Source organism: Phalangium opilio, unplaced genomic scaffold, assembly GCF_054372755.1.
Source record: "Phalangium opilio isolate 3A_F unplaced genomic scaffold, DU_Popi_V2 ptg000019l_1, whole genome shotgun sequence".
In the NCBI taxonomy this organism is placed as follows: domain Eukaryota; kingdom Metazoa; phylum Arthropoda; class Arachnida; order Opiliones; family Phalangiidae; genus Phalangium; species Phalangium opilio.
This window is the reverse complement of record NW_028324152.1, coordinates 4,195,746-4,216,304: the sequence shown is the minus strand read 5'-3', so window position 1 is coordinate 4,216,304 and position 20,559 is coordinate 4,195,746. Positions and strand designations below refer to the sequence as shown.

The window sequence follows — 20,559 nt, the reverse complement described above, 5'->3', positions numbered from 1 at the left end:
TTAACAGCTGAACGTGCTAACCATTGCGCCACGGAAGCCCAAAAATTAAATGTTCGTCAGGTATTGTGGAAAAACACTGACTTTTTACGTAACATCTGAGACCTCACAGCACCGCTCCCGGGTGTGCTCGAACCACCAACCTTTCGGTTAACAGCCGAACGCGCAAACCATTGCGCAACGGAAGCCCAAAAATTAAGTGGTCTTCAGGTATTGTGGAATAACATTTATATTTTGGGTTACATCTGACACCTCACAACACCGCTCCCGGATGGGCTCGTACCACCAACCTTTCGGTTAACAGCCGAACGCGCTAACCTTTGAGCCACGGAAGCTCAGAAATTAAATGGTTGTCAGTTATTGTAGAAAGTTACGACTTTTCACGCTACATCTGAGACCCCACAACACCTCTCCCGGGTGGGCTCGAACCACCAACCCTTCGGTTAACAGCTGAACGCGCTAACCATTGCGCCACGGAAGCCCAAAAATTAAATGTTCGTCAGGTATTGTGGAAAAACACTGACTTTTTACGTAACATCTGAGACCTCACAGCACCGCTCCCGGATGGGCTCGTACCACCAACCTTACGGTTAACAGCCGAACGCGCTAACCATTGCGCCACGGAAGCCCAAAAATTAAATGGTCGTCAGGTATTGTGGAAAAACTTTGGCTTTTTACGTTACACTTGAGATCCCAAAACACCGCTCCCAGGTGGGCTCGAACCACCAACCTACTGGTTAACAGCCGAACGCGCTAACCATTGAGCCACGGAAACTCAGAAATTAAATGTTTTTCAGGTATTGTGGAAACGTTATGACTTTTCACGCTACATCTGAGACCCCACAACACCTCTCCCGGGTGGGCTCGAACCACCAACATTTCGGTTAACAGCTGAACGTTCTAACCATTGCGCCACGAAAGCCCAAAAATTAAATGTTCGTCAGGTATTGTGGAAAAACACTGACTTTTTAAGTAACATCTGAGACCTCACAGCACCGCTCCCGGGTGTGCTCGAACCACCAACCTTTCTGTTAACAGCCGAACGCGCAAGCCATTGCGCAACGGAAGCCCAAAAATTAAGTGGTCTTCTGGTATTGTGGAATAACATTTATATTTTGGGTTACATCTGACAACTCACAACACCGCTCCCGGATGGGCTCGTACTACCAACCTTTCGGTTAACAGCCGAACGCGCTAACCATTGCGCCACGGAAGCCCAAAAATTAAATGTTCGTCAGGTATTGTGGAAAAACACTGACTTTTTACGTAACATCTGAGACCTCACAGCACCGCTCCCGGGTGTGCTCGAACCACCAACCTTTCTGTTAACAGCCGAACGCGCAAACCATTGCGCAACGGAAGCCCAAAAATTAAGTGGTCTTCAGGTATTGTGGAATAACATTTATATTTTGGGTTACATCTGACACCTCACAACACCGCTCCCGGATGGGCTCGTACCACCAACCTTTCGGTTAACAGCCGAACGCGCTAACCTTTGAGCCACGGAAGCTCAGAAATTAAATGTTCGTCAGGTATTGTGGAAAAACACTGACTTATTACGTAACGATGCGTGCGTGGCGAGCGTAGCGTACGTAGCGTGGCGAGCGAAAATTTACGCCTAGTGCGGACGTACCTTTATACCTTGAAGAAAGAATTGTCGTCGGCCTCAGTGTTAAGTTCAACGGACTATACACAGCCCTTCATACTACACACGGACGCTTCCTACCTTGGATTGGAAGCAGTGCTGTCGCAGAAAACAAAGGGAAAGCGACACGTCGTCCAATTCGCTAGCCGCACACTTAGCGACACGGAAAGAAAATATTCCACGACTGAGCGGAAATGTTTAGCTGTCGTCTGGGCAGTAGAGAAGTTCCGCCCATACATAAAGGGTCAAAATTTGAAGTTTTTACCGATCACAGTGCAATACGCTGGCTTTACCGCGCGCGAGACCCCACCGGCAAATTTGCCAGGTGGAACGCAAGGCTACAAGCTTTTGATTTCACTGTAAACCATATACCCGGCAAAGATAATGTTGTAGCTGACGCCCTCTCGCGGATACCGGAACAAGACGAGCATACCGAAACTTCAGCGGTAGTTGAACAATCAAGGATCCTAAATAGGTATGAACAATTAACGCGTAACTCCGACTGTGATATAGGTATTCTTAGTGCAATAACATCTAGCATCCCTCATTCTAGCCCGGTATTAGTCAAGTTTGACCGCGACGACATTATACAAGCACAGCGTAACGACAAAGAAATGAGCGCGATTTTTCAATATTTAGAAAATGATAAGTGGTGTCAGACACCTTAACCAAATGGGTGGAGATATTCCCGTTAAGGACCGCTACTACTAAGCCTATTGTGCGTCATCTTATCGGTGACATTTTTACGCGATTTGGATTGCCCACCTGCGTAGTAAGCGACAATGGCCGACAGTTTGTTTCTCGTATTTTCAAAAAGGTTTTCGAGACGTTGCAGGTCAAACAACGCTATACGTCCTTATATTCATCTCAGGGTAACCTAACAGAAAGGTTTAATAGAATCATAGGAACTATGGTAGTATCCTATGTAGAGGATAATCACAAAGATTAGGACAAAGGCATTTCCCAGTTCGCCATGGCTATTAGGACCGCTCGTCAAGAGACGACAGGATACACCCCTGCGTTCTTGATGTTTGGTCGCGAACTGAGAACGGCCAGTAGCGTTCTGAAAGATAAAAATCCGGAAGAATATTTAGTGCCTGAGACTGAGAGTTTTTATGGTCTCAGAGTAGCTTCGGTAGTGGAGGAAGCTGTTGAAAAGGCTAAAGACCGCATTAAAATTGCTCAACAAAAGCAAAAAGCGTACTATGACCGAAGTCATCGTGATTTCGAGTTCCAGGATGGAAATTTAGTGTTACGTAAAACACATTTTTTATCCAGCGCTGCGGATGACTTTAGTAATAAATTAGAGGATAAGTACGAAGGTCCCTTTAAAATTTCGAAAAAGTTATCAAAACTAACGTACAGGTTGGCTCACCCAAATGGCAAAGAATTGCCTGGAACATATCATGTTTCAGAGCTAAAACCGTACGTCGAAAGACAAAGGCTGGCAGTATCAGCCCTTGCGCAGGGTTACGAGGCTGACAGTACGCATTCGGGTAATGGTGACAAAATTTCGGTACCGACTAAACGGAAAAATGATAGTCACCCTACCAGTATAGGTTTAATAGGAAACAATGAAATTAAACCATTCGATAATGACGATCAGGATGATCGTGATGATCTTAGTGATAGTAGAGTACTACGACCTAGAGATCTAGTTACGCGTAGGGTTATTAAAAAGTAAATGGATTAATGTGAATTCACTTTGAAGTTAATTTAGAGCGCTCTGTAAATTTTGTGTTTTGTTCTATTCTTTTTATGTATTGTGGTTAATATGTTTAAAGACTAGAGTCTATTTTTTTAAAAAATGATTTCGTAAAGTATCATAATCTTGTTAGTCCATATAATGATTGATTATTCGTGTGGACTTTTGTTTAGGTTACAGTTAACTGGATAGCGCTGCTCTTGATCTGTTTTTAAGATGATAATTTGCTTATGTTTATTTTTGATATTATTTTGATGAACATTAATACTTTTCAAGTAAATAAGTTTTGGATTTCATTTAATCGCTATCGCTGGTGCTATGTTTTAGTAGTTTTGTTTATGATCAGTAAACGAATTTCTGTTTAGTTTTTGGTTGTGCTGAACTAGCGTTTAGTTTTTGCGTTTGCTAGTACCGGAGTTGAACTTTGTCCCACCAGGAGTTCATAATAACCCGAAGTACGAAACTGGTCAAAAGCCCGTAACAACAAAGTTTCGCCGTAAAGCTCAGCGGATTCATACACCGCTTAACTCCCAAAGAAATAGTTACCCCATTTTTTAGCGCCCACGCGCATTAACTTACACACATCCGGTTTAGAACTTTTTTTATCTTGTGATTTTGGGAGCGAAAATGGCTCACGTCTGCTTCTGTCGGAACGGTGTAAATTAAGCCTTGGCTAAGAAGTTGGCTTTTAGTCGGGGTTTCTAGTTTTCTACAAAACATTTAAATGATCGTCAATGATGTTTTGTTGTGATATGTGTGAGTGAGAATTCCGTGGTTAAATTAAAACGATTTGAACAAATTTATTCCCAGTATCTTTAATATAAGAATTGCAACGTGTTTCTACGTCCACCATATCGCCATTTTTCTTTTCGACGGAGATCCCAGCCAACGGAAGTTTTGGAACGGAAAACCAAGGAGCATAGATACCACTACGATATACTCTAAGGTTTAGAGAGCTGCATTTCAGTTTCAAACGTTACCATATCCATACCACTCTTGTTCAAATTTTTGTTTACCAATTCCACCCATAGATTTCATCAACCTCCCCATACGTTACCGATCCGTGGTTTCCAAATACCAACCATTCCCATTCCCGATTAAGAAACGTTATCTCATTTCCAACCATTACCGAAATCAAATATAGCAGAGAACCATTTCCATACCATTACCGATATTCAATATTATAAACTAACAACGTAATTAGTACCGTTGAATGACAAACAAGGAGAACTCACCTGCATTTTCTACACTAGTCGAAGCATTCTTCTGAAATCTGCCCTACTTTTCCTTCACAAAACGAGCCACAACAAAAATATAAATTTATTTCGAATCAGGGCTCATACAAACCTGGAAAACCGGGAAAATCTGGAAAAATCAGGGAAATAAATAGTTGACAAAAACCTCAGGGAAAATTCAGGGAAATCAGGGCCGAGTAATTAAGCAAAATGTTCGTGAACATACACTCCATAGGATTAACATTACACTTTATTTTGGAAGCTCGTAACTCTGGTTTTACTAGAGATACGGGGATGTCATTTGAGTATGTTATAGTCCAACTTGTCCCCCATCCACCCTTAATAAAAGCTTACGGCTACGACAAACATGGCTCTCTCGTTTGGCTAAACCCACCCTATCGCACTCGTTTAGCTAACCCACCCTGTCGCACTCGTTTAGCTAACCCACCCTGTCGCACTCGTTTAGCTAACCCACCCTGTCGCACTCGTTTAGCTAACCCTCCCTGTCGCATTCGTTCAGCTAACCCACCCTGTCGCATTCGTTCAGCTAACCCACCCTGTCGCACTCGTTTAGCTAATCCACCCTGTCGCACTCGTTTAGCTAACCCACCCTGTCGCACTCGTTTAGCTAACCCACCCTGTCGCACTCGATTAGCTAACCCACCCTGTCGCACTCGTTTAGCTAACCCACCCTGTCGCACTCGTTTAGCTAACCCACCCTGTGGCACTTGTTTAGCTAACCCACCCTGTGGCACTCGTTTAGCTAACCAACCCTATCGCACTCGTTTAGCTAACCAACCCGGTCGCACTCGTTTAGCTAACCCACCCTGTCGCACTCGTTTAGCTAACCCACCCTGTCGCACTCGTTTAGCTAACCCACCCTGTCGCACTCGTTTAGCTAACCCACCCTGTGGCACTCGTTCAGCTAACCAACCCTGTCGCACACTTTTATCTAGCCCCACCCTGTCGCACTCGTTTAGCTAACCCACCCTCTCGCACTCGTTTACCCTCTGGTTCTACAAGAGATACAGGGATGTCCTTTGAGTGTGTTATAATCCAATTTGTCCGCCCATCCAACCATACTATAAACTTAGTGCTACGACAAGCATGGGCCGAGTAATTAAGCGAAATGTTCAAAAACATGCCATAACTCAGGTTCTACTAGAGATACGGGGATGTCCTTTGAGTAGGTTATAGTCCAATATGTTCCACATCCAATAGGTATTGTGGAAAAACTTTGACTTTTTACGTCACGTCTGAGACTCCACAAAACCGCTCCGGGATGGGCTCGAACCACCAACCTTTCGGTTAACTGCCGAATGCGCTAACCATTGCGCCATGGAAGCTTAGAATTTAAAATGTTGTCAGGTATTGTGGAAAAACTTTGGCTTTTTACGTTACTTTTGAGATCTCACAACACCGCTCCCGGGTGGGCCCGAACCACCAACCTTTCGGTTAACAGATGAACGCGATAACCATTGCGCAACGGAAGCCCAAAAATTATATCGTCGTCAGGTATTGTGGAAAAACTTTTACTTTTACGTCACATCTGAGACCTCACAACACCGCTCCCAGATGGGCTCGAACCACCAACCTTTCAGTTAACAGCCGAACGCGCTAACCATTGAGCCACGGAAGCTCAGAAATTCAATGGTTGTCAGGTATTGTGGAAAAACTTTGACTTTTTACGTCACATCTGAGACCTCACAACACCGCTCCCGGGTGGGCTCGAACGACCAACCTTTCGGTTAACAGCCGACCGCGCTAATCATTGAGCCACGGAAGCTCAGAAATTATATTGTTGTCAGGTATTGTGGAAAAACTTTGACTTTTTACGTCACATTTGAGACCACACAACACCGCTCCCGGATGGGCTCGAACCACCAACCTTTCGGTTAACAGCCGAACACACTAAGCATTGCATTACGGAAAATTAGAATTTAAAATGTTGTCATGTATTGTGGAAAACTTATGACTTTGTACGCTACATCTGAGACCCCAGAACACCTCTCCCGGATGGGCTGGAACCACCAACCTTTCGGTTAACAGATGAACTCGATAACCATTGCGCAAAGGAAGCCCAAAAATTAAATGGTCTTCAGTTATTGTGGAAAAACTTTTATATTCTGGGTAACAGCTGACACCTCACAACACCGCTCCCAGATGGGCTCGAACCACCACCCTTTTGGATAACAGCCGAACGCACTAAGCATTGCGCCACGGAAAATTAGAATTTAAAATGTTGTCATGTATTGTGGAAAACTTATGACTTTTTACGCTACATCTGAGACCCCACAACACCGCTCCCGGGTGGGCCCGAACCACCGACCTTTCGGTTAACAGCCGAACGCAATAAGCATTGCGCCATGGAAGCTTAGAATTTAAAATGTTGTCAGGTATTGTAGAAAAACTTTGGCTTATTACATTCCTTCTGAGATCTCACAACACCGCTCCCGGGTGGGCCCGAACCACCAACCTTTCGGTTAACAGATGAACGCGATAACCGTTGCGCAACGGAATCCCAATAATTATATCGTCGTCAGGTATTGTGGAAAAACTTTGACTTTTTACGTCACATCTGAGACCTCACAACACCGCTCCCGGATGGGCTCGAACCACAAACCTTTCAGTTAACAGCCGAACGCGCTAACCATTGAGCCACGGAAGCTCAGAAATTCAATGGTTGTCAGGTATTGTGGAAAAACTTTGTCTTTTTACGTCACATCTGAGACCTCACAACACCGCTCCCGTATGGGCTCGAACCACCAACCTTTCGGTTAACAGCCGAACGCGCTAACCATTGCGCCACGGAAGCCCAAAAATTAAATGGCCGTCAGGTATTGTGGAAAAACTTTGACTTTTTACGTCACATCTGAGACCTCACAACACCGCTCCCGGATGGGCTCGAACCTCCAACCTTTCAGTTAACAGCCGAACGCGCTAACCATTGAGCCACGGAAGCTCAGAAATTCAATGGTTGTCAGGTATTGTGGAAAAACTTTGACTTTTTGGTTACATCTGAGACCTCACAACACCGCTCCGGGATGGGCTCGAACCACCAACCTTTCGGTTCACAGCCGAATGCGCTAACCATTGCGCCACGGAAGCCCAAAAAATAAATGTTCGTCAGGTATTGTGGGAAAACTTTGACTTTTTACGTCACATCTGAGGCCTCACAACACCGCTCCCGCGTGGGCTCGAACCACCGACCTTTCGGTTAACAGCCGAACGCACTTAGCATTGCGCCATGGAAGCTTAGAATTTAAAATGTTGTCAGGTATTGTAGAAAAACTTTGGCTTTTTACATTCCTTCTGAGATCTCACAACACCGCCCCCGGGTGGGCCCGAACCACCAACCTTTCGGTTAACAGATGAACGCGATAACCGTTGCGCAACGGAATCCCAATAATTATATCGTCGTCAGGTATTGTGGAAAAACTTTGACTTTTTACGTCACATCTGAGCCCTCACAACACCGCTCCCGGATGGGCTCGAACCACAAACCTTTCAGTTAACAGCCGAACGCACTAACCATTGCGCCACGGAAGCCCAAAAATTAAATGGCAGTCAGGTATTGTGGAAAAACTTTGACTTTTTACGTCACATCTGAGACCTCACAACACCGCTCCCGGATGGGCTCGAACCTCCAACCTTTCAGTTAACAGCCGAACGCGCTAACCATTGAGCCACGGAAGCTCAGAAATTCAATGGTTGTCAGGTATTGTGGAAAAACTTTGACTTTTTGGTTACATCTGAGACCTCACAACACCGCTCCCGGATGGGCTCGAACCACCAACCTTTCGGTTAACAGCCGAACGCACTAAGCATTGCGCCACGGAAGCTTAGAATTTAAAACGTTGTCAGGTATTGTGGAAAAACTTTGACTTTTTACGTTACATTTGATATCTCACAACACCGCTCCCGGGTGGGCTCGAACGACCAACCTTTCGGTTAACAGCCGAATGCGCTAACCATTGCGCCACGGAAGCCCAAAAAATAAATGTTCGTCAGGTATTGTGGGAAAACTTTGACTTTTTACGTCACATCTGAGGCCTCACAACACCGCTCCCGGGTGGGCTCGAACCACCGACCTTTCGGTTAACAGCCGAACGCTCTAAGCATTGCGCCATGGAAGCTTAGAATTTAAAATGTTGTCAGGTATTGTGGAAAAACTTTGACTTTTTACGTCACATCTGAGACCTCACAACACCGCTCCCGGATGGGCTCGAACCTCCAACCTTTCAGTTAACAGCCGAACGCGCTAACCATTGAGCCACGGAAGCTCAGAAATTCAATGGTTGTCAGGTATTGTGGAAAAACTTTGACTTTTTGGTTACATCTGAGACCTCACAACACCGCTCCCGGATGGGCTCGAACCACCAACCTTTCGGTTAACAGCCGAACGCGCTAACCATTGCGCCACGGAAGCCCAAAAATTAAATGGCCGTCAGGTATCGTGGAAAAACTTTGACTTTTTACGTCACATATGAGACTCCACAACACCGCTCCGGGATTGGCTCGAACCACCAACCTTTCGGTTCACAGCCGATTGCGCTAACCATTGCGCCACGGAAGCCCAAAAAATAAATGTTCGTCAGGTATTGTGGGAAAACTTTGACTTTTTACGTCACATCTGAGGCCTCACAACACCGCTCCCGCGTGGGCTCGAACCACCGACCTTTCGGTTAACAGCCGAACGCACTAAGCATTGCGCCATGGAAGCTTAGAATTTAAAATGTTGTCAGGTATTGTGGAAAAACTTTGACTTTTTACGTCACATCTGAGACCTCACAACACCGCTCCCGGATGGGCTCGAACCTCCAACCTTTCAGTTAACAGCCGAACGCGCTAACCATTGAGCCACGGAAGCTCAGAAATTCAATGGTTGTCAGGTATTGTGGAAAAACTTTGACTTTTTGGTTATATCTGAGACCTCACAACACCGCTCCCGGATGGGCTCGAACCACCAACCTTTTGGTTAACAGCCGAACGCGCTAACCATTGCGCCACGGAAGCCCAAAAATTAAATGGCCGTCAGGTATCGTGGAAAAACTTTGACTTTTTACGTCACATATGAGACTCCACAACACCGCTCCCGGATGGGCTCGAACCACCAACCATTCGGTTAACAGCCGAACGCACTATGCATTGCGCCAAGGAAAATTAGAATTTAAAATGTTGTCATGTATTGTGGACGTATATGTGACGTAAAAAGTCAAAATTTTTCCACAATACCTGACGGCCATTTAATTTTTGGGCTTCCGTGGCGCAATGGTTAGCGCGTTCGGCTGTTAACCGAAAGGTTGGTGGTTCGAGCCCATACGGGAGCGGTGTTGTGAGGTCTCAGATGTGACGTAAAAAGACAAAGTTTTTCCACAATACCTGACAACCATTGAATTTCTGAGCTTCCGTGGCTCAATGGTTAGCGCGTTCGGCTGTTAACTGAAAGGTTGGTAGTTCGAGCCCATCCGGGAGCGGTGTTGTGAGGTCTCAGATGTGACGTAAAAAGTCAAAGTTTTTCCACAATACCTGACGACGATATAATTTTTGGGCTTCCGTTGCGCAACGGTTATCGCGTTCATCTGTTAACCGAAAGGTTGGTGGTTCGGGCCACCCGGGAGCGGTGTTGTGAGATCTCAGAAGGAACGTAAAAAGCCAAAGTTTTTCTACAATACCTGACAACATTTTAAATTCTAAGCTTCCATGGCGCAATGCTTAGTGCGTTCGGCTGTTAACCGAAAGGTCGGTGGTTCGAGCCCACCCGGGAGCGGTGTTGTGAGGCCTCAGATGTGACGTAAAAAGTCAAAGTTTTCCCACAATACCTGACGAACATTTATTTTTGGGGCTTCCGTGGCGCAATGGTTAGCGCATTTGGCTGTTAACCGAAAGGTTGGTGGTTCGAGCCCATCCCGGAGCGGTGTTGAGGAGTCTCATATGTGACGTAAAAATTCAAAGTTTTTCCACAATACCTGACGGCCATTTAATTTTTGGGCTTCCGTGGCGCAATGGTTAGCGAGTTCGGCTGTTAACCGAAAGGTTGGTGGTTCGAGCCCATACGGGAGCGGTGTTGTGGGGTCTCAGATGTAGCGTAAAAAGTCATAAGTTTTCCACAATACATGACAACATTTTAAATTCTAATTTTCCGTGGCGCAATGCTTAGTGCGTTCGGCTGTTAACTGAAAGGTTGGAGGTTCGAGCCCATCCGGGAGCGGTGTTGTGAGGTCTCAGATGTGACGTAAAAAGTCAAAGTTTTACCACAATACCTGACGACGATATAATTTTTGGGCTTCCGTTGCGCAACGGTTATCGCGTTCATCTGTTAACCGAAAGGTTGGTGGTTCGGGCCACCCGGGAGCGGTGTTGTGAGATCTCAGAAGGAACGTAAAAAGCCAAAGTTTTTCTACAATACCTGACAACATTTTAAATTCTAAGCTTCCATGGCGCAATGCTTAGTGCGTTCGGCTGTTAACCGAAAGGTCGGTGGTTCGAGCCCACCCAGGAGGGGTGTTGTGAGGCCTCAGATGTGACGTAAAAAGTCAAAGTTTTCCCACAATACCTGACGAACATTTATTTTTGGGGCTTCCGTGGCGCAATGGTTAGCGCATTTGGCTGTTAACCGAAAGGTTGGTGGTTCGAGCCCATCCCGGAGCGGTGTTGAGGAGTCTCATATGTGACGTAAAAAGTCAAAGTTTTTCCACAATACCTGACGGCCATTTAATTTTTGGGCTTCCGTGGCGCAATGGTTAACGCGTTCGGCTGTTAACCGAAAGGTTGGTGGTTCGAGCCCATACGTGTGCGGTGTTGTGAGGTCTCAGATGTGACGTAAAAAGTCAAAGTTTTTCCACAATATACCTGACGACGATATAATTTTTGGGCTTCCGTTGCGCAACGGTTATCGCGTTCATCTGTTAACCGAAAGGTTGGTGGTTCGGGCCCACCCGGGAGCGGTGTTGTGAGATCTCAGAAGGAACGTAAAAAGCCAAAGTTTTTCCACAATACCTGACAACATTTTAAATTTTAAGCTTCCGTGGCGCAATGCTTAGTGCGTTCGGCTGTTAACCAAAAGGGTGGTGGTTCGAGCCCATCTGGGAGCGGTGTTGTGAGGTGTCAGCTGTAACCCAGAATATAAAAGTTTTTCCACAATACCTGACGAACGTTTAATTTTTGGGCTTCCGTTGCGCAATGGTTATCGCGTTCATCTGTTAACCGAAAGGTTGGTGGTTTCAGCCCACCCGGGAGAGGTGTTGTGGGGTCTCAGATGTAGCGTACAAAGTCATAAGTTTTCCACAATACATGACAACATTTTAAATTCTAATTTTCCGTAATGCAATGCTTAGTGTGTTCGGCTGTTAACCGAAAGGTTAGTGGTTCGAGCCCATCCGGGAGCGGTGTTGTGAGGTCTCAGATGTGACGTAAAAAGTCAAAGTTTTTCCACAATACCTGACAACATTTTAAATTCTAAGCTTCCGTGGCGCAATGCTTAGTGCGTTCGGCTGTTAACCGAAAGGTTGGTGGTTCGAGCCCATCCGGGAGCGGTGTTGTGAGGTCTCAGATGTGACGTAAAAAGTCAAAGTTTTTCCACAATACCTGACAACCATTGAATTTCTGAGCTTCCGTGGCTCAATGGTTAGCGCGTTCGGCTGTTAACTGAAAGGTTGGTGGTTCGAACCCATCCGGGAGCGGTGTTGTGAGGTCTCAGATGTGACGTAAAAGTCAAAGTTTTTCCACAATACCTGACGACGATATAATTTTTGGGCTTCCGTTGCGCAATGGTTATCGCGTTCATCTGTTAACCGAAAGGTTGGTGGTTCGGGCCCACCCGGGAGCGGTGTTGTGAGATCTCAAAAGTAACGTAAAAAGCCAAAGTTTTTCCACAATACCTGACAACATTTTAAATTCTAAGCTTCCATGGCGCAATGGTTAGCGCATTCGGCTGTTAACCGAAAGGTTGGTGGTTCGAGCCCATCCCGGAGCGGTTTTGTGGAGTCTCAGACGTGACGTAAAAAGTCAAAGTTTTTCCACAATACCTATTGGATGTGGAACATATTGGACTATAACCTACTCAAAGGACATCCCCGTATCTCTAGTAGAACCTGAGTTATGGCATGTTTTTGAACATTTCGCTTAATTACTCGGCCCATGCTTGTCGTAGCACTAAGTTTATAGTATGGTTGGATGGGCGGACAAATTGGATTATAACACACTCAAAGGACATCCCTGTATCTCTTGTAGAACCAGAGGGTAAACGAGTGCGAGAGGGTGGGTTAGCTAAACGAGTGCGACAGGGTGGGGTTAGCTAAACGTGTGCGACAGGGTTGGTTAGCTAAACGAGTGCCACAGGGTGGGTTAGCTAAACGAGTGCGACAGGGTGGGTTAGCTAAACGAGTGCGACAGGGTGGGTGAGCTAAACGAGTGCCACAGGGTGGGTTAGCTAAACGAGTGCGACAGGGTGGGTTAGCTAAACGAGTGCGACAGGGTGGGTTAGCTAAACGAGTGCGACAGGGTGGGTTAGCTAAACGAGTGCGACAGGGTAGGCTAGCTAAACGAGTGCGACAGGGTGGGTTAGCTAAACGAGTGCGACAGGGTGGGTTAGCTAAACGAGTGCGACAGGGTGGGTTAGCTAAACGAGTGCGACAGGGTGGGTTAGCTAAACGAGTGCGACAGGGTGGGTTTAGCCAAACGAGAGAGCCATGTTTGTCGTAGCCGTAAGCTTTTATTAAGGGTGGATGGGGGACAAATTGGACTATAACATACTCAAATGACATCCCCGTATCTCTAGTAAAACCAGAGTTACGAGCCTCCAAATTAAAGTGTAATGTTAATCCTATGGAGTGTATGTTCACGAACATTTTGCTTAATTACTCGGCCCTGATTTCCCTGAATTTTCCCTGAGGTTTTTGTCAACTATTTATTTCCCTGATTTTTCCAGATTTTCCCGGTTTTCCAGGTTTGTATGAGCCCTGATTCGAAATAAATTTATATTTTTGTTGTGGCTCGTTTTGTGAAGGAAAAATAGGGCAGATTTCAGAAGAATGCTTCGACTAGTGTAGAAGTTGCAGGTGAGTTCTCCTTGTTTGTCATTCAATGGTACTAATTACGTTGTTAGTTTATAATATTGAATATCGGTAATGGTATGGAAATGGTTCTCTGCTATATTTGATTTCGGTAATGGTTGGAAATGAGATAACGTTTCTTAATCGGGAATGGGAATGGTTGGTATTTGGAAACCACGGATCGGTAACGTATGGGGAGGTTGATGAAATCTATGGGTGGAATTGGTAAACAAAAATTTGAACAAGAGTGGTATGGAAATGGTAACGTTTGAAACTGAAATGCAGCTCTCTAAACCTTAGAGTATATCGTAGTGGTATCTATGCTCCTTGGTTTTCCGTTCCAAAACTTCCGTTGGCTGGGATCTCCGTCGAAAAGAAAAATGGCGATATGGTGGACGTAGAAACACGTTGCAATTCTTATATTAAAGATACTGGGAATAAATTTGTCCAAATCGTTTTAATTTAACCACGGAATTCTCACTCACACATATCACAACAAAACATCATTGACGATCGTTTAAATTTTTTGTAGAAAACTAGAAACCCCGACTAAAAGCCAACTTCTTAGCCAAGGCTTAATTTACACCGTTCCGACAGAAGCAGACGTGAGCCATTTTCGCTCCCAAAATCACAAGATAAAAATAGTTCTAAACCGGATGTGTGTAAGTTAATGCGCGTGGGCGCTAAAAAATGGGGTAACTATTTCTTTGGGAGTTAAGCGGTGTATGAATCCGCTGAGCTTTACGGCGAAACTTTGTTGTTACGGGCTTTTTAACCAGTTTCGTACTTCGGGTTATTATGAACTCCTGGTGGGACAAAGTTCAACTCCGGTACTAGCAAACGCAAAAACTAAACGCTAGTTCAGCATAACCAAAAACTAAACAGAAATTCGTTTACTGATCATAAACAAAACTACTAAAACATAGCACCAGCGATAGCGATTAAATGAAATCCAAAACTTATTTACTTGAAAAGTATTAATGTTCATCAAAATAATATCAAAAATAAACATAAGCAAATTATCATCTTAAAAACAGATCAAGAGCAGCGCTATCCAGTTAACTGTAACCTAAACAAAAGTCCACACGAATAATCAATCATTATATGGACTAACAAGATTATGATACTTTACGAAATCATTTTTTAAAAAAATAGACTCTAGTCTTTAAACATATTAACCACAATACATAAAAAGAATAGAACAAAACACAAAATTTACAGAGCGCTCTAAATTAACTTCAAAGTGAATTCACATTAATCCATTTACTTTTTAATAACCCTACGCGTAACTAGATCTCTAGGTCGTAGTACTCTACTATCACTAAGATCATCACGATCATCCTGATCGTCATTATCGAATGGTTTAATTTCATTGTTTCCTATTAAACCTATACTGGTAGGGTGACTATCATTTTTCCGTTTAGTCGGTACCGAAATTTTGTCACCATTACCCGAATGCGTACTATCAGCCTCGTAACCCTGCGCAAGGGCTGATACTGCCAGCCTTTGTCTTTCGACGTACGGTTTTAGCTCTGAAACATGATATGTTCCAGGCAATTCTTTGCCATTTGGGTGAGCCAACCTGTACGTTAGTTTTGATAACTTTTTCGAAATTTTAAAGGGACCTTCGTACTTATCCGCTAATTTCTTACTAAAGTCATCCGCAGCGCTGGATAAAAAATGTGTTTTACGTAACACTAAATTTCCATCCTGGAACTCGAAATCACGATGACTTCGGTCATAGTACGCTTTTTGCTTTTGTTGAGCAATTTTAATGCGGTCTTTAGCCTTTTCAACAGCTTCCTCCACTACCGAAGCTACTCTGAGACCATAAAAACTCTCAGTCTCAGGCACTAAATATTCTTCCGGATTTTTATCTTTCAGAACGCTACTGGCCGTTCTCAGTTCGCGACCAAACATCAAGAACGCAGGGGTGTATCCTGTCGTCTCTTGACGAGCGGTCCTAATAGCCATGGCGAACTGGGAAATGCCTTTGTCCTAATCTTTGTGATTATCCTCTACATAGGATACTACCATAGTTCCTATGATTCTATTAAACCTTTCTGTTAGGTTACCCTGAGATGAATATAAGGACGTATATCGTTGTTTGACCTGCAACGTCTCGAAAACCTTTTTGAAAATACGAGAAACAAACTGTCGGCCATTTTCGCTTACTACGCAGGTGGGCAATCCAAATCGCGTAAAAATGTCACCGATAAGATGACGCACTATAGGCTTAGTAGTAGCGGTCCTTAACGGGAATATCGCCACCTATTTGGTTAAGGTGTCTGACACCACTTATCATTTTCTAAATATTGAAAAATCGCGCTCATTTCTTTGTCGTTACGCTGTGCTTGTATAATGTCGTCGCGGTCAAACTTGACTAATACCGGGCTAGAATGAGGGGTGCTAGATGTTATTGCACTAAGAATACCTATATCACAGTCGGAGTTACGCGTTAATTGTTCAACCCTATTTAGGATCCTTGATTGTTCAACTACCGCTGAAGTTTCGGTATGCTCGTCTTGTTCCGGTATCCGCGAGAGGGCGTCAGCTACAACATTATCTTTGCCGGGTATATGGTTTACGGTGAAATCAAAAGCTTGTAGCCTTGCGTTCCACCTGGCAAATTTGCCGGTGGGGTCTCGCGCGCGGTAAAGCCAGCGTATTGCACTGTGATCGGTAAAAACTTCAAATTTTGACCCTTTATGTATGGGCGGAACTTCTCTACTGCCCAGACGACAGCTAAACATTCCCGCTCAGCCGTGGAATATTTTCTTTCCGTGTCGCTAAGTGAGCGGCTAGCGAATTGGACGACGTGTCGCTTTCCCTTTATTTTCTGCGACAGCACTGCTTCCAATCCAAGGTAGGAAGCGTCCGTGTGTAGTATGAAGGGCTGTGTATATTCCGTTGAACTTAACACTGAGGCCGACGACAATTCTTTCTTCAAGGTATAAAGGTACGTCCGCACTAGGCGTAAATTTTCGCTCGCCACGCTACGTACGCTACGCTCGCCACGCACGCATCGTTACGTAAAAAGTCAGTGTTTTTCCACAATACCTGACGAACATTTAATTTTTGGGCTTCCGTGGCGCAATGGTTAGCGCGTTCAGCTGTTAACCGAAAGGCTGGTGGTTCGAGCCCACCCGGGAGAGGTGTTGTGGGGTCTCAGATGTAGCGTGAAAAGTCATAACTTTTGCACAATAACTGACAACCATTTAATTTCTGAGCTTCCGTGGCTCAAAGGTTAGCGCGTTCGGCTGTTAACCGAAAGGTTGGTGGTACGAGCCCATCCGGGAGCGGTGTTGTGAGGTGTCAGATGTAACCCAAAATATAAATGTTATTCCACAATACCTGAAGACCACTTAATTTTTGGGCTTCCGTTGCGCAATGGATTGCGCGTTCGGCTGTTAACAGAAAGGTTGGTGGTTCGAGCCCATCCCGGAGCGGTGTTGTGGGGTCTCAGATGTAGCGTGAAAAGTCATAACTTTTCCACAATACCTGAAAAACATTCAATTTCTGAGTTTCCGTGGCTCAATGGTTATTGCGTTCGGCTGTTAACCAATAGGTTGGTGGTTCGAGCCCACCTGGGAGCGGTGTTTTGGGATCTCAAGTGTAAAGGCTCGTTTACACAAGCGCGAGGTTCTCTAGCTGAAGCGGAAATCAGGTTCCGAAGTATGATGTCGTATCTCGCGCAAAAAATCGGTTTCGTCGTAAGCTTGTTCTTTACGCGAGGCCTATCGTTCACATAGGCGCTTCAAGTTAGCGCGCTTTTGGGTACTCTTGCGAGAAGCCGAGAAGGTAAACATGCAAAATGGCGGCGGGACTAGTAACGACGTTATCATTTAATATAATATTAATTGCTTGTCATTTTCATTTCCCTGGCAATGGCTTCTCATTTTAAGTTTTGCAAGTCCCTGTCTCGATAATTAACGTTGGACTTGTCCCAAATCTCCGAGTAATCGCGAATTATATTTATTAAATGTTCCTTTCTTTCTTGTCCTTTTTTCTATCGTTGGCTTTTAAAGTTTTTTCATGTTCTTTTTTTCTTTCAAAGACATCGTTCTTTCTATTTGAGACACTTTTTATTATGATAGGGGGATATTCAATAAAGTTACGGTATGTTGTCTAGGGGAATAAATTATAGTGTCATCATTGGGGAATAGAATAAAAAGAACAACGGGCCGATATGAGTCCATAAGAAATAATTTAATTAAACATAATACGTAATACTAAATTAAACATCAACATTAATCCTTAAATCATAGATTGTAATAAATGAACACTGCAATTATTAATCATAAACATAACTTAATATTAACTGGGGGGAATGGCTGGATACCCTTAGTATTGAAAGTTACTTAGCTTAGTTGATTGGTGACCCGATCCATGCCGTACGGAACAAAGGAGTTTCGTCGAGTGCGCGCACATAATCCTTGGTGGTTTCAGTGGTTTACCGGATATCGCGCACGTAAATTTATTGCGAGTTTTAATTGGAGCTGGTCATTTAGTTGAAGGTTAACTTCTCGGGGTTGTGGCGTTTCTTTAGCCGGAATGTAAAAAGTCTTTGTCTTTTTGGTACATTCCTAAAGTATTCCGCTTAACCGCTTTTTCAAAAACTCTTGCTTCGAACTTGCGAGCGCGAAGATGGGGGCGCGCGTCAGCGTGGGACCAATCCCTAGTTCGAACTGTCCTACAGTCCTACTCTCCAAAATTATATCGTCCTCTCATTTCTAACACGTGCATCTATCCCTAGGTAGCTCGGGGTCAGTTCTCATGTCATTGAACTAAGGACGATTGGTTATGGGTCAGACTTTCCTTTAGAAATATCATGAAGTTCGTTGTGGGTCACATCAACTAGAGGGTACCCAGCTTAAGGGAAAATCCAGCCATTGAATTTTAAAAAGGGAGCTTTAGCAGCGTATATTATTGTGAACGGGTTTTTAATATGAACAATTCCAAAAAGAGTATGTAGAAGTCCACAACATAAAGTAAAATTGTTACAAATCCTGACTAATTTTACTCTCAAAATCAAGCGTGAATGACTAGAAGACAAAGACAAAATAACCACTAACCTTGCGCCGACTAAACAAATGCTTGTCATTGGATAGCAAAAGTCACATGACTTTCCGATTAAGCTGAACTCGTGCGAGAAAATCTGCTTTGGCAGATCGCGAGCTTATTCGGAAAATCAGCTTCATCTCTAGGCAAAAGCTCGTTCAAGTGATATTCTCGCGGGCATATGAACGGTCACGCGAGAAACAGAAGCATGGGTCAGCTTCACCTCTCATCTTTAAGCTTCATATTCTCGCGCTTGTGTAAACGAGCCTTAACGTAAAAAGCCAAAGTTTTTCCACAATACCTGACGAACATTTAATTTTTGGGCTTCCGTGGCGCAATTGTCATCGCGTTCAGCTGTTAACCGAAAGGTTGGTGGTTCGAGCCCACCCGGGAGAGGTGTTGTGGGGTCTCAGAAGTAGCGTGAAAAGTCATAACTTTTCTACAATAACTGACAACCATTTAATTTCTGAGCTTCCGTGGCTCAATGGTTAGCGCGTTCGGCTGTTAACCAATAGGTTGGTGGTTCGAGCCCACCCGGGAGCGGTGTTTTGGGATCTCAAATGTAACGTAATAAGCCAAAGTCTTTCCACAATCCCTGACGACCATTTAATTTTTGGGCTTCCGTGGCGCAATGGTTAGCGCGTTCGGCTGTTAACCGAAAGGTTGGTGGTACGAGCCCATCCGGGAGCGGTGCTGTGAGGCCTCAGATGTTACGTAAAAAGTCAAAACTTTTCCACAATACCTGACGACCATTTAATTTTTGGGCTTCCGTGGCGCAATGGTTAGCGCGTTCGGCTGTTAACCGAAAGGTTGGTAGTACGAGCTTATCCGGGAGCGGTGTTGTGAGTTGTCAGATGTAACCCAAAATATAAATGTTATTCCACAATACCTGAAGACCACTTAATTTTTGGGCTTCCGTTGCGCAATGGTTTGCGCGTTCGGCTGTTAACAGAAAGGTTGGTGGTTCGAGCACACCCGGGAGCGGTGCTGTGAGGTCTCAGATGTTACGTAAAAAGTCAGTGTTTTTCCACAATACCTGACGAACATTTAATTTTTGGGCTTCCGTGGCGCAATGGTTAGCGCGTTCAGCTGTTAACAGAAAGGTTGGTGGTTCGAGCCCACCCGGGAGAGGTGTTGTGGGGTCTCAGATGTAGCGTGAAAAGTCAAAACTTTTCCACAATACGTGACAACCATTTAATTTCTGAGCTTCCGTGGCGCAATGGTTGGCGCGGTCGGCTGTTGACCAATAGGTTGGTGGTTCGAGCCCATCCGGGAGAGGTGTTGTGGGGTCTCAGATGTAGCGTAAAAAGTCAAAACTTTTCCACAATACGTGACAACCATTTAATTTCTGAGCTTCCGTGGCGCAATGGTTAGCGCGTTCAGCTGTTAACCGAAAGGTTGGTGGTTCGAGCCCACCCGGGAGAGGTGTTGTGGGGTCTCAGATGTTACGTAAAAAGTCAGTGTTTTTCCACAATACCTGACGAACATTTAATTTTTGGGCTTCCGTTGCGCAATGGTTTGCGCGTTCGGCTGTTAACCAATAGGTTTATGGTTCGAGCACACCTGGGAGCGGTGTTGTGAGGTCTCTGATGTGACGTAAAAAGTCAAAGTTTTTCCAAAATACCTGACGACCATATCATTTTTGGGCTTCCGTGTGGCAATGGTTATCGCGCTCAGCTGTTATTCAAAAGGTTGGTGGTTCGAGCCCACCTTGGAGCGGTGTTGTGAGGTATCAGTTGTAACGTAAAAAGTCAGAGTTTTTCCACAATACCTGACGAACATTTAATTTTTTTGCTTCCGCGGCGCAATGGTTAGCGCGTTCAGCTGTTAACCGAAAGGTTGGTGGTTCGAGCCCACCCGGGA

General features: G+C 44.7%; 1 non-coding gene across 1 annotated transcript; it reads right to left on the bottom strand.

Moving 5' to 3' along the window:
* Window positions 1-7,617: 7,617 nt before the first annotated feature.
* TRNAH-GUG (transfer RNA histidin (anticodon GUG)) lies at window positions 7,618-7,690 on the bottom strand. The gene has a single exon. It is a non-coding gene; the product is annotated as a tRNA-His (tRNA).
* Between the last annotated feature and the right edge of the window lie 12,869 nt (window positions 7,691-20,559).